This window comes from Prionailurus viverrinus, chromosome X, assembly GCF_022837055.1.
Source record: "Prionailurus viverrinus isolate Anna chromosome X, UM_Priviv_1.0, whole genome shotgun sequence".
NCBI classification, from domain to species: domain Eukaryota; kingdom Metazoa; phylum Chordata; class Mammalia; order Carnivora; family Felidae; genus Prionailurus; species Prionailurus viverrinus.
Genome location: NC_062579.1, coordinates 83022293 through 83036093, shown reverse-complemented (window position 1 = coordinate 83036093; position 13801 = coordinate 83022293).

Genomic DNA, 13801 nt, shown 5'->3' with positions numbered 1-13801 from the left:
CGGTCAAGTGGACCATTTTTCTGTTGAAAACCCTTTCGCTGCTGTAGCCTCAGGTGAAACTGACATCCTGTCCGGCCACAACATAGAAGTGGAGTTATTAGAAACCGCATACTTTCCTGCAGGGGAGGAAGAAGAAAGGAAAGGAAGAAAACCAAGCATCTGGTACATGTGCAATTGATTTTGAGATGTGGGCAAGCTGGCAGTTTGTAGTTGCTCTTTTCCTGAAGTGCAACGCTGTCAGAAATCAATATGCTGAAAGCAGTTTTGGAAAGCTTGCTTGGGAACCCCTGGAGGATTCTGAGAGCTGCAGCCGCATCCATTCTACCTCTAGGCAAGTCCACTACCCTAACCTGGTTCTCCGTTTGTAAGATAAAGCAGGCAGGACACTATCTCCTCTCCTTCCCAGCCGTGGAGTCAGAGCCAGGAAAGGAGATAGATTTCATTTGACTTAGATTACTAAGGAGTATTGATAATAATCCCCCTCCTGGAGTGGGTTAAAGAGTGTCCAGGGCCAGGTGAATTTGCATCTCTTCTGAGAATTCTTGAGGGGAAGTGCGGCAGTAGCAATCAGCTTCCGAATTTACACTCAGTAGCTCAATCCACACCTGAGAATAACAACATTATTAACCATGATGAAAATAGAAACAACTGTCATTTATTGAGTAGTTATGTGCTAAATTATCTCAACCCTGGGGGAAACCAAGGCTCAGGGAGAGAGAGACAGAGGCAGAGACAGAGACAGAGAAAGACAGTGAGAATAAGTAATTTGCTTAAGGTCCCACTGGTAATAAGTGGAAGGGCGCATTTCCAAGCCAGATCTATCCAAATGCAGAGCTTGACCAGCTGACCCCCACACCACCTGTCTCTTATCATATGAATGACCTGTGGCTTGGTCTTGCGAAGTGACTGACTAGGTGTGGAGGACTAATTTGTGAACAAGAACACAGTCTCTACTGTTTGGACCCGGGGAGCTGAGAAGCAAATGAGCCACGCGGGGTTTGAGCCCAGGTCCTCAGCCTCACGATCACAATATTTTAATTATCTGCATGCTTGGTGATACCTCCTACCCTAAAAATGGATATGCCTTTCACTTTGCTGCTCCAAATCAGGAAGTGATTTGCTCTTTCAAGGACTCATTTGGCATAGCTGGCATCTGCTTTCAAAGCCCTGAGGACTGAATATCTTCAGTGCAGTTCCCTCTTGGATGGGATTCTCCAGATATTGATGGATTTGTTTGTAAGGACACAGAGACAGAACAGAGGAATGAGACAGGAGTCCCAATTTTGCCTGTGGACTGGCCTCTAGCATGCTAATCCATATATACACCAGCAGTTCAACACATGAACATTTTATCCTCAGATTCTTGGTTTATCTCCGTGCACCCCGGCCACTTGCCGGAGTCTCCCCGACTTGGTGCTACCTTTTGTGGTGGAGGCTTAACTTCAGGGCTACTTCCTGGTGTATTCTTACATGTCTTCTTTTCATCAACCCCCTATTCATCCTTTCTGACCCGTAGAGACCACGATATACTGTTAGTCCCCAGCACAACCACAGACTCCATTCCCTTCCATATTTGATATTTCTTTTACTCAGGCTTACAACGGTTTGCAGGAACTCTATGTTGAGAAAGGTACAATTTATCATCACAACAGGTGGATAATAAGATGCAGTGACTACATGGGACTCAGAAGCTTTCTGTTTTCCACCTCAGAATGGGTCATCTCTGACATGACATTTCCTGGGTTTTCAGAGGTTATAACAGCATAGTATTTATGAACTTCATCACGCACATGAAGAGTGATGGGATCCACTAAAGTAAAATTGAACTGGACGTTAAAAAGTAAACATACTTTTTATATTTAAAAGTAGAATATAAGCCTGTGTGGCCCAGTCAGTTAAGCGTCCAACTCTTGGTTTTGGCTCTGGTAATGATCTCACATATCGTGAGATGGAGCCCCACTTCTGGCTCTGTGCTGACAGCACAGAGCCTACTGGGGATTCCTTCTCTCCCGCTCTCTCTGACCCTCCCCTGCTCGCTCGCTCTCTCTCTCTCCCTCTCTCTCTCAAAATAAATAAGTAAGCTGGGGTGCCTGGGTGGCTTGGTCTGTTGAGCATCCCACTTCAGGTCAGGTCATGATCTCACGGTCTATGAGTCTGAGACCCACATCAGGCTCTGTGCTGACAGCTCAGAGTCTGGAACCTGCTTCCTATTCTGTGTCTCCCTCTTTCTGCCCCTCTCTGCCTCATGTCTCTGTCTCTGTCTCTGTCTCTGTCTCTCTCTCTCTTTCTCTTGAAAGTAGAAACAAACATTAAAAAAAAGATTAAAAATAATAAATAAATAAATAAATAAATAAGTAAACTTAACAATTTTTAAAAAGTAAATATAGTATAGCACAGTGCCTATAGCTAACAGTGCTGTATTATATACTTAGAAACTTGCTTAAAGGGTAGATCTTGTGTGAAGTGTTTTTTTTTATCATGAAAAAAAAAATGATAAACAGGCCAAGAGGAAACTTTTGGAATCAAAGGACATGTTCGTGGCAGTGATTGTGGTGGTGATTTCATGAGTGTATACTTATTTCCAAACTCATCAAGTTCTATATATTAAATATGTACAGCTTTTTGTATGTCAATCATACCTCAATTAAGTGGTTTTTTTTCTTGAGTAAACATAACTGGGTCAAGGGTACAAGGGATCTCTCTGCACACTTCTTACAACTGCACATGAATGTACAATTATCTCAGTTTAATTTTTTAAAACCAAATACAAATTTTTATATACAGGATTTGGTCTAGTGTTTCTGAAAGAAACAGATGGGTGGATAATTGGGTCCACACAATTCTGTTTCCCTCCAAGGTCAAAGGAACTCCAACTCTGAGTGCAGAAGCCATGCCCTCATTAATATTCAATTCTTTTAAGGTAAAAGAAGGAAAGAAGAAAAGAAAAACAGAAATAAAAAAATGTAAAGAAAAAGATGAGATATCTCATGGTGTTTGTTGTCTTTTCTTTTTTTTCTTTTTTCTTTTTTTTTTTTTTTTTTTTTTTGCCCTCACCGTAATTTCCCCACCTTGGTTGGGTCTCTGGCAATAACCAAAACTTATTTTAACCCAGCCACATGGTCTGTTTGAGATGGTCATGTCAACCATAAATAGAAGGGATCTTTCCAAATGGAGCTTCTGGGGGAAAAAAAAAACTATTTATCTGCCTTCTAGGGCCATTTGCATTTTCTGGGCCTCTCCTAGCACTGTCTGCTCCCCCCCCCAACTTTCTCATCACATCATCCAAAGATTGGATTTCATTCTGTTTTCTCTAGGAGACAGACCAGGCTTGCCTGGAAAGAAAACATCTCTGGAGAGATTAGACTCTGACTAATTCTCATTTCCAGCATCTAAAGGCAGAGGATTAGATTAAGAAATAACATAATACTGTGCTCCGATTGCTCTATGCGAGCTCTCTAATATATGGCATTTTTAATGGATACCAGCCAAGGTGGTTCTTAGCAGCAGATGGTGAGTACTATATTGGTCAGCGGCCCTGCAACCCCTACAAAGAAGACAAGAGGAGTAACTTAGATTTAGACCAGAAAAAAATGACCTCTGGTTTTATGTCTCGCTCTGATGTAAATATTCAAAGCCATAAGTTTCACACGGAAGTGGGTATTTATGCAAGCTGGAGGGGGAAGGGTAAAAATGCTATTTCGTTCTAGGCAACGCCTATGGCTAAAGGGGCCAAGGCAACTAGCATTAAGCAGGACCAGCCTGGGTTTTCACTTCCTGTTCCTTCTGACATCCCTCGAAAAGTCTGTCACTGCTCCTTCCTTCTTGCTTTTATTTTCCTTCTCTTCCTTACCCTGTCTCCTTCCAGTTCTCCTTTTCTCTTAGCCCAGAAAATTGTATTTACCTTCAAACACAGCCTAAAATGTTCAAATAGTGCCACCTGACTGGGAAACCTGGCAAGCGTTTCTGTCCATCGCTTGTCATTGGCCCCTCCTACTCTGAGTGGGCTCACAGCTCTGGGATGAGCCATCCCAGCCACCCCAGATGGCCCCCAGAGTAGGGGCATCTAGATCTGGCTGCCTGTTGCCCCCAGAAGGAAGGTGGGGGAAAATGACTTGCCTTTGCTAAGAGGACTTCCTTGGCTGTTCTCCGACCCTACAGAAAAGCACATTGCAACAGGGGGATTCTGACATTTCCCTGCATTCCACCCTCCCTCTTACTCCTGTCTGCCAAGATTCCTGCCTATTCCTCTGGGCAGGTGAAAAAAACACCTGCAAATATAACTGTTGCTTCTTGGATTGCTGTATTAAACAGCATGAGCAACATTAGAGATCCATAGAGGATAAGAGAGGACCAACAGAAGGGAGAGAACTGGTATTCTCTGCTCATGAGGCCAGTATTACAAGAAAGACCAAGCAGGGCTCCTGGGTGGCTCAGTTCGCTAAGCATCTGACTTTGGCTCAGGTCATGATCTCATGATTTATGAGTTTGAGGCCCACTTTGGGTGAGCCCTGCTTCTCTCTCTCTCTCTCTATCTCTCTCTCTCCGCCCCCCTCTCTCTCTCTCCCCCTCGTGGGATCCTCTCTCTGCCCTTGCTCACTTGTGACCTCTCTCTCTCAAAACAAAAACAAAAACAAAAACAAACAGAAAACAAATAAGACCAAGTAGTCCTGACCTTTCTTACAGACTCCACTTTTTTTTCCCCCACAGTGACAAATGAAATCAGAAGGGGTAAGGAGGGGCTTTTAGGGAATCAGAAGATAAGCTAAAATCATGTCTCCTAGATTTAATTCTTCCCCTAACGAAAGGCAAAGAGGAATGCTGGCCTGAATCCCAAGTAAGACAGTTGCCTGAATGGGGTGCCTGCGTGGCTCAGTTGGTTGAGTGTCCGACTTCAGCTCGGGTCATGGTCTCATGGTTTGTGGGTTCGAGCTCCGCGTCGGGCTCTGTGCTGACAGCTTGTTCAGAGCCTGGAGCCTGCTCCGGATTCTATCTCCGTTTCTCTCTGTCCCTGCTCTGCTCATGCTCTGTCTTGGTCTCTCTCCAAAATAAGCATTAAAAAAAATTTAAAAGACAGTTGACTAAGTATGTGATGAAAAGAGTAGAATCAACTGCCAGGGGAGGCCTAATGAGTATTCTCTGGGTGGCACTGTAGCATGGTGGTGGACAGCAAGAGGCTCGGAAGGAAAGGAGACGTGGTTCGAATCCTGGCTCCTTCACTAACTCCATTTGTGCCCTTAATTTCACCTCCTCTCACCTGCTTAAGAACATGGTTCCAATGGGGTGCCTGGGTGGCTCGGTTGGTTAAGCGTCTGACTCTTGATTTCCATCCAGGTCATGATCTCATGGTTTGTGTCAGGCTCCATGCAGGGCCTTCTTGGGATTCTCCGTCTCCCTTCTCTCTGCCCCTCCCCTGCTCATGCTCTCTCCCTCTCTCTCAAAATACATAAACATTAAAAAAAAAAAAAAGAACATGGCTCCAGGAATTCTCACCCCTCTCTTGCATGAATCATTTCTTCCCTATTTACCTACTGTCATATCTACCATTTCAAAAATAAAGTCTTCCACTGACCCCACATCCCCACCCTACCCCAGCCTCTGTCCCAGTCTCTTCTCCCTATCACAGCAAAATTCCTTGAAAGAGCTGTCTTCACTCTTCCCAATGCCTCTCCACCTCTCCTTTGAATCATCTGCAGTCATGCTTTTGTCTCTGTCACTTCATCAAAGTAGCTCCTCCCAAGGTCCTTAATGAACCTCCATTTTGTCAAATCAAATGGTCAGTTCTCAATCCTCATCCTGCTTGACATTTCATCAACATTGTAAACAGAGACACCCCTCTTGGAAACACTTTCGTCCCATGGCTTCCAGGACAACATTCTGCCACCAGCTACCTCCCTGGCGGCTCCTACTCTGTGGGCTTTGTTGATTCCTCCCCTCATTCCCAACCTCTACCCTTGGGGTGCCCCAGAAATCAGACCTTGGACTATTTATCTTCTCTATACTCTTCCCTAGGTGGTGGCTTTAACTACCCTGGATACACTGAAGGTTTCCAAATTTGTATCTGATGTTCAAATTTCCCTCACTCCATATGCATCTCCCCAACTCTATACTCAATGTTCCCTCTTGGAGATCTAATAGTCAAATTTAATGTGACATGCTGAGATTTCCTGATTCCCCTTCCACAAAGTTGGTTCTCCTCCAATCCTCCCCATCCCTGTTGATGGCAGTCCCATCCTTCCAATTGCTGAGGTCAAAAAAATTGGAGTCATCCTTAACTCCTCCTTTTCCTGCCACACTCCATACCCAAGACATCTGCAAAATCTATCAGACATTTCTTTGAAATAATGTCAGAAAACGGGTTTCTTGGGTGGTTCAGTCAGTTAAGCATTCAACTCTTGATTTCGGCTCAGGTCGTGATCACTGTTCAGGGGTTCAAGCCCGGAATCATGCTATGCGCTAACAATGCAGAGCCTGCTTAGGATTCTCTCTCTCTCTCTCTCTCTCTCTCTCTCTCTCTCTCCACCTCCACCACTCACCTTCTCTCCCCACCTCTTTCTCTGAAGATAAATAAATGCTTTTTTAAAAATGCAGATTCCCATCCAGTAGATTTGGGATATGGCCCAAATTTCTGCATCTCTAAAAACCTACTAGATCCTGCTAGTACCGCTGGTCCAGGGACCACACTTTGAACAAGATTCTAGTATAAGCCCTAGTGTCAAAGAAATAGGAACATCTATTTGGCCCCTGTCCTTTCATGTGAACACACCCTAGACAGAAGGGCTAATTACAGCAGGTGGAGCAAGTTTCAAGGTACCAGTGCTTGGAGGTTCCTGACAGGTGTGTCAAACAGAGCCCTGGGCGCTCTAGAAGCAGGTGGTATTCAGAGATACAGCTAGGCAGGCAGCATGGGGGAAGTAAGTCACAAGGTCACAAAGCCACAGCTATTGGAGAATTTCAATTCCTGGAGAGGGAAAGGGAAACAACAGACAGGAACAGAACAGATTCCCACTTACGGAGAATTATCAAGACCCCAACAAACTCAAGAACAAAAGGCAAGAATCAGAACAGAGATAGAAGATAAGGGGGTTGGACTCAGGATGAAGATTGTGTCATTGCAGGACTTGCCTTGAACCTGAGCATTGAATTAGAGGACCTTAAATTGTTGGAGGGGAGGGTTGATCCCAGAGATGGGGCAGAGCTCAACTGGGCCTGTAGATGGAGGGAGGGGGTTGTATGACTCCAAGGGGGCACTGTGGAGAGAGGAGGGTTTGGGGAACAGTGCACCCAGCAGATTCCACACTGCTCTCTTCAGAAATTCTTGGAAATCATGAGGTAGTGAAAAGTGTGTTGGGCTTTGTTTTGAATGACATGGTCCCAAAGAGGAAATTTAATGTTGACTATAAACACACACACACACACATACACACACACACACACACACTGATTTCTTTCTTATCTGTAGGGCTAGAAAGCACTTGGATGCAAAGAATATTAAACTAATATTGGAAAGGAAGAGATAGCAGAGAGATGTGTTGGGAGTGAACTGATGGAAGAGACTGACAAAGGGAATCTGGTATTTATAAAACTATGCCCTTGATGAGATAAGAGGAAATGCAGGAGGAACTTGAGGAAGCCAGAACCTAACACCACAAATGTCATACCAGTCTGTGTGCTCCAACTGACCTTCGCAAAGAAGGGTGACTAAGCCCCGGTTCCTGAAAAGTCACTGAGCTGTCATTGAGCCAAGAGAGTCCAAGATCTCTCCTTCAAAATGAGCCAGGAAGGCAGTGTGCCCCACTGAGTCAAAGCTGTATACCAGCAGCAGTACTAGTTACAAGCAAGGCGTCTCAGGCCAGACACGCGTACGTCCATATTCCAGCTCAGTTTCCCTGGGCCTCCGTTTGCTCATCTGTAGACAAGGATGATAATATAAATCACCTACATCGTGGAACTATCATGAGAATTAAATGCCTCCATGCGCACAAGTGCCTGCAATAGTGCCTAGCACATTGTTAGTGCTCCGTAGGTGTGGTATTAGTCATTACTCTTGTTGCAACAAGGAAGAACAAGAAGAGACAAGCAAGTTCAGCCCTCTCCCCTGCTAGAAAAGGAGCAAGAGGTCCAGAGAGAAGTAGGGAATTTTTCCAGGTCACCAGCAAACTCATAGCAGGGCTAAGGACAAAAACCAGGTCTCCTGAGCTTGATGTTAACTTTTCAGAGGGGGCTTCCCAACTTCTTAGATCACAAATACCTTTTCCATGGCAACCCATACATGAACCACATGTATATAAGTGACACAAAATATGCATGAAATAATACTTCAAGGGGCACCTGGGTGGCTCAGTCAGCTGGGCGTCCAACTTCGGCTAAGGTCATGATCTCTCGGTTCGGTTTGTGAGTTTGAGCCTCACATCAGGCTCTCTGCTGTCGGCACAGAGCCTGCTTCGGAGTCTCTGTCTCCCTCTCTCTGCCACTCCCCTACTCACACAGCTCTCTCTCAAAAATAAAAGAAACATTAAAAAAAAGAAACAATGCTTCAAATACAACATTCACTCTAATATTTTCTATTCTATTCTTTGAGACCAAAACTAAAAATAATGATAATAATTGAGGGGGTGGGGAACAACCCATCAGGGCCAGGAGCCAGAGTAGGAACTGAGCAAAGCCAGCTGGAGAATATCACACCTGTGAGGGGTGATACGCTTAAGAGCACATGAGAGGCACACGGATGCCTGTCAGAGGCCAGAAGAGACCAAACCTGCCTCACTTACACTAAATAACTCTACCCCTTTCCTCCAATCACAACGTTGCACTACCCCCAATCTGGAGACATCAGAAGCATTAAGGGAGAGGAATGGAAGAACAGACAGAGCTCAAGTCCCTCTGGCCACAGGGCATGCCTGAGCTGAAGGGCCATAGGAAAACAGCCCAAATCACAAGTGAGAGTGAAGATTTCAAGTCAGACAAGACTAGATTGAACATACCATATAAAATTGGCTGGAAAACCAGGGATGCTGCCCACATGACATTATGTAAGGGAAGGGAAGGAGCTTTGAGCTAATTTCAAACATTAATTGCAAGGGCGCCTGGGTGGCTCAGTCAGTTAAGCAACCGACTCTTGGTTCTGGCTCAGGTCATGATCTCATGGTTCATGGGTTCAAGCCCTGCATCGGGGTCTACAAGGACAGCATGGAGCCTGCTTAGGATTCTCTCTCTCCCTTTCTCTCTGCCCCTCCCCCACTCACTCTGTCTTTGTCTCTCTCTCTCTCTCTGTGTCAAAAATAAACATTAAAAAATATTAATTGGAGAAGAAAACATTTCACGTTTGTCCCCCTGTGTTCAGACAGCCCAATAAGTTCTTCACATCTGTAGTGGTACAAAAAGTATATACCCCTGCCCCAAGAGAAACAATGTGTTGTTAATAGACAACTGATTGCATAAATTGCCAGATAGCTGTATGATGGATTGCCATGTCACCTTTAGAAAGTATGATGTATATCTGTATATGCTGATGGAAAATCTCAAACATATATATTCTTTTTTTTAAATAGTGGGATTTTTTTTTATTTTTAAAATTTATTTATTTATTTTGAGAAAGACGGAGACAGAACAAGTGGGGGAGGGGCAGGGAGAGAGAGAATCCCAAGCAGTGTCTGTGTCGCCAGTGTAGAGCCCAAGTCGGGGCTCAAACTCACGAAACCGTGAAACCATGACCTGAGCTGAAACCAAAGTCGAACGCTCAACTGACTGAGCCACCCAGGCACCTTATGAACATATATACTCTTGACAAAAAGAAAATACAAAGGAGTGTCTACGGATTTGGCTATTCTGGACATTTCATATGAATTTGTGCAACATTTAAAAATCTGTGGGATCTTATGTCTGGCTTCTTTCACTTAACATAATATTTTTCAAGGTTCATCCATGTTGTAGCACATATCAGCACTTCATTCTTTTTTATGACCAAATAACATTCTATTGCATGGTTATACCACATTTTGGCCATGCATTCAAACTTTGAGGGACATCTGGCTTATTTCCAATTTTTGGCTCTTCTCTTTAAAAAAAAATTAAATGTTTTTATTTTTGAGAGAGAGAAAGAGACAGAGCACAAGCAGGGGAGGGGCAGACAGAGAGGGAGACAGAGAATCTGAAGCAGACAGAGAATCTGAGCTGTCAGCACAGAGCCCGACACAGGGCTTAAACTCACGAACCGCGAGATCATGACCTGAGCCAAAGTCGGATCCTTAACCGACTGAGCCACCCAGGTGCCCCAAGTTTTGGCTCTTTTCAACAATGCTGCCATGAACATTGATGTACATGTTTCTGGGTGGACTTGCATTTTCAATTCTCTTGGGCACATACCTAGGACTGGATTTGTTTGGATCATATCATGACTCTCTATTTAACTTTAAAAAAAAAAATTTTTTTAATGTTTATTTATTTTTGAGAAAGAGAGAGACAAAGCGTTAGCAGGGAATGGGCAGACAATCCGAAGCAGGCTCCAGGCTCCGAGCTGTGAGCAAGGACCCCCCGATGCGGGGCTCGAACTCATGAACTGTGAGATCATGACCTGACCTGAAGTCGGACGCTCAACCGACTGAGCCACCCAGGTGCCCGTGTATTTAACTTTTTGAGGAACTGCCAAATTGTTTTCCAAAGTGCCTGCACGTACCCACCAGCAATGTATGGAGGTTCCAATTTCTCCACATCCTCATTGACACTTGCTATTGTCTGTCTTTTTGATTACAGCCATCCTAATGGATGTGAAGTGTTATCTCATTATGGTTTTGATTTGCATTTCCCTAATGGTGAGTGATGTTGAGCATCTTTTCATGTGCTTATTAACCATTTGTATATCTTTGGAGAAATGTTTCTTCAAATCCTTTGCTCATTTTAAAAAATTGAATTATACGAATTTGAGATGGCAAAATATGAAAGTATTAATAAAAGCCTCACCTTATGGGCAAAATTTGATGTAATGCAATCCCTAATTAAAAAGTTGTCAAGCAAGGGGCGCCTGGGTGGCTCAGTCCATTGAGCATCTGACTGCAGCTCAGGTCATAATCTCACGGTTCATGGGTTTGAACCCCAAGTTGTGCTCTGTGCTGACAGCTTGGAGCCTGGAGCCTGCTTCGGATTCTGTGTCTCCCTCTCTCTCTGCCCCTCTCCTTCCCTGCTCATGCTCTTTGTCTCTTTCTGTCAAAAATAAATAAACATTAAAAAAATTTTTTTTAATTGTCAAGGAAGACATAATTTTAAACATGATGGGTAGAGGGAATTTAAAATGTACTTAGGGGCGCCTGGGTGGCTCAGTTGGTTAAGCGTCCAACTTTGGCTCAGGTCACGATCTCGCGGTATGTGAGTTTGAGCCCCGCGTCGGGCTCTGTGCTGACTGCTCAGAGCCTGGAGCCTGTTTCAGATTCTGTGTCTCCCTCTCTCTCTGACCCTCCCCCATTCATGCTCTGTCTCTCTCTGTCTCAAAAATAAATAAACGTTAAAAAAAAAAGAGAGATTTCTTTAAAAAAAAATGTACTTAAACATTGCCACATGCTTGTGATCCTAACTGGTAAACAGAGATCACTACCAGACTTTCTCAGAAGTATTCTTGAATTATTAGAGATTTGAATGTTGCAAAATCCCTATAAAGGCTCTGGAATAATATTTTAGGATGTCTGACATCAGCTGGATGAAATTATATATATATAATACACACACACACACACACAATAAAACCTTGGATTGTGAGTAACTTGCTCTTCAAGTGTTCTGCAAGATGAGCAAACATTTGTAAAAAATTTTAACTTGATAAATGAGCGATGCCTTGCAATACGAGTAGTACATGACTCCACACGTCAAACGATCACAACTGAGACAATGGCTCTTCTCTCTCTTTCTTGCAGGATTGTGGATGATTGTCTCCCCTGCTTGGGTGCTTGGTCTCAGGCTTCAGTATTTGGCAGAAATCAATGATTTTTTTCAGCACACTGGAAGATGCCAACAACTGGCACCAGTGTATTTTTGTCACTTCAAAGCACCTATGGACAGTCCTTTGCTTTTCCATACAAGAGGAAGCTTAGGCATGCTGCTCTTCATTCTAGGTCAGGCTGCCTGCAGACATAGACCCTTTCCTCTTCTGCCTTATTGCCAGTTACATTCAATACAATATAAGACAAGAGTTTATTAATACTGTGCTGTAGGGGCGCCTGGGTGGCTCAGTCGATGAAGCGTCCGACTTCGGCTCAGGTCATGATCTCGCAGTTTGTGAGTTCAAGCCCCGCGTCAGGCTCTGTGATGACAGCTGTACTGAAGTCAACATCTGTTAGTGATAGTGAAAATAATCCTACACAATAACCCTCCTCTCTCTTGTCTCCCTCACACCAGCCACGAAGGTTTTCAAAGGTAAGTGCAGGTTCATTTGTTTATTTTTCTTTATATTCTGTATGCTCTTTATTATTTTGTATTATACTACAGTAGTATAATCTTTTTTTAATGTTTTATTTATATAATACTGAGCCACCCAGGTGCCCCAATAATCATTTTTATATGAACATTTTTGGGGTGTGGAACAAATCCTCTGAGTTTCTAGTATTTATTATGGGGAAATTCGCTCTGATTTACAAGTGCTTTGGATGACAAGCATGTTTTCAGAACAAATTATGCTCCCGAACCAGGGTTTTATTGTATTTGTGTAATCCTTACCTGGATTAAGACGTGGAACACTTTTATTATTCCTCATGCCCCTTTCCAGTCCATGCCCTTTACCTCAGAAGTTACATAATTCTGACTTGTATCACCATTAATTATTGTGGCCCATTCCCAACCTCCATTTAAATGGAATAAGACAAAAGAAAACAAAACAAAATGGAATCAAGGAGTTTATATTCTTTTATATCTGACTTCTTTTTTTTTTTTTTTACATTTATTTATTTTTGAGACAGAGAGAGACAGAGCATGAACGGGGGAGGGTCGGAGAGAGAGGGAGACACAGAATCTGAAGCAGGCTCCAGGCTCTGAGCTGTCAGCACAGAGCCCGATGCGGGGCTCGAACTCACAGACTGTGAGATCATGACCTGAGCCGAAGTCGGACGCCCAACCGACTGAGCCACCCAGGCGCCCCTATATCTGACTTCTTTTACTCAATGTAATGTTTAAGAGCTTCATCCATATTGTTATGTGTGCAGTGAGAAGGGAAACTGTAGGAAGAAATGGTCATAACAGAGATGGGAGTTTGGTTGCATATAGGACGATTAAGGATGAAAGCGGTCAGGTTTCTCACTGTCCAAGAAAGGAGTTACAAATAAAGAAAAGGATAAAACTAGAATGAACTTTACAGCACCAGATGGGACTTGGAGGCACTGATATGAACTTGTGGTGTATTCATTTCTTGCCATAGCAAATCACCACAAATTTAGTGTCTTAAATGATGTATTCTCTTATAGTTCTGTAGGTCAAAACTCTAAAATCAAGGTGTCGGCAGGATTTCATTCCTTCTGGAAGCTTCTGGAACCTTCTGTTTCCTTGCTTTTTCTACCTTCTAGAAGCCACCAACATTCCTTCATTCATGGTCTCATTCCTCCATGTTCAAACTGTGTCATCCCAACCTCTGCTTCCGTCGTCACATCTCTTTTCTCTAGTCAAATCTCCTTCCGCCTCTGTCTTGTAAGTACACTTGTGATTACATTGGGCCCACTCAAGTAATCCTGGAAATACTCTCATTTCGAGATCTTTTACTTAACTGGAGCACCTGGGTGGCTCAATCGGTTAAGCAACCAACACCTGATTTCTGCTTAGGTCATGATCT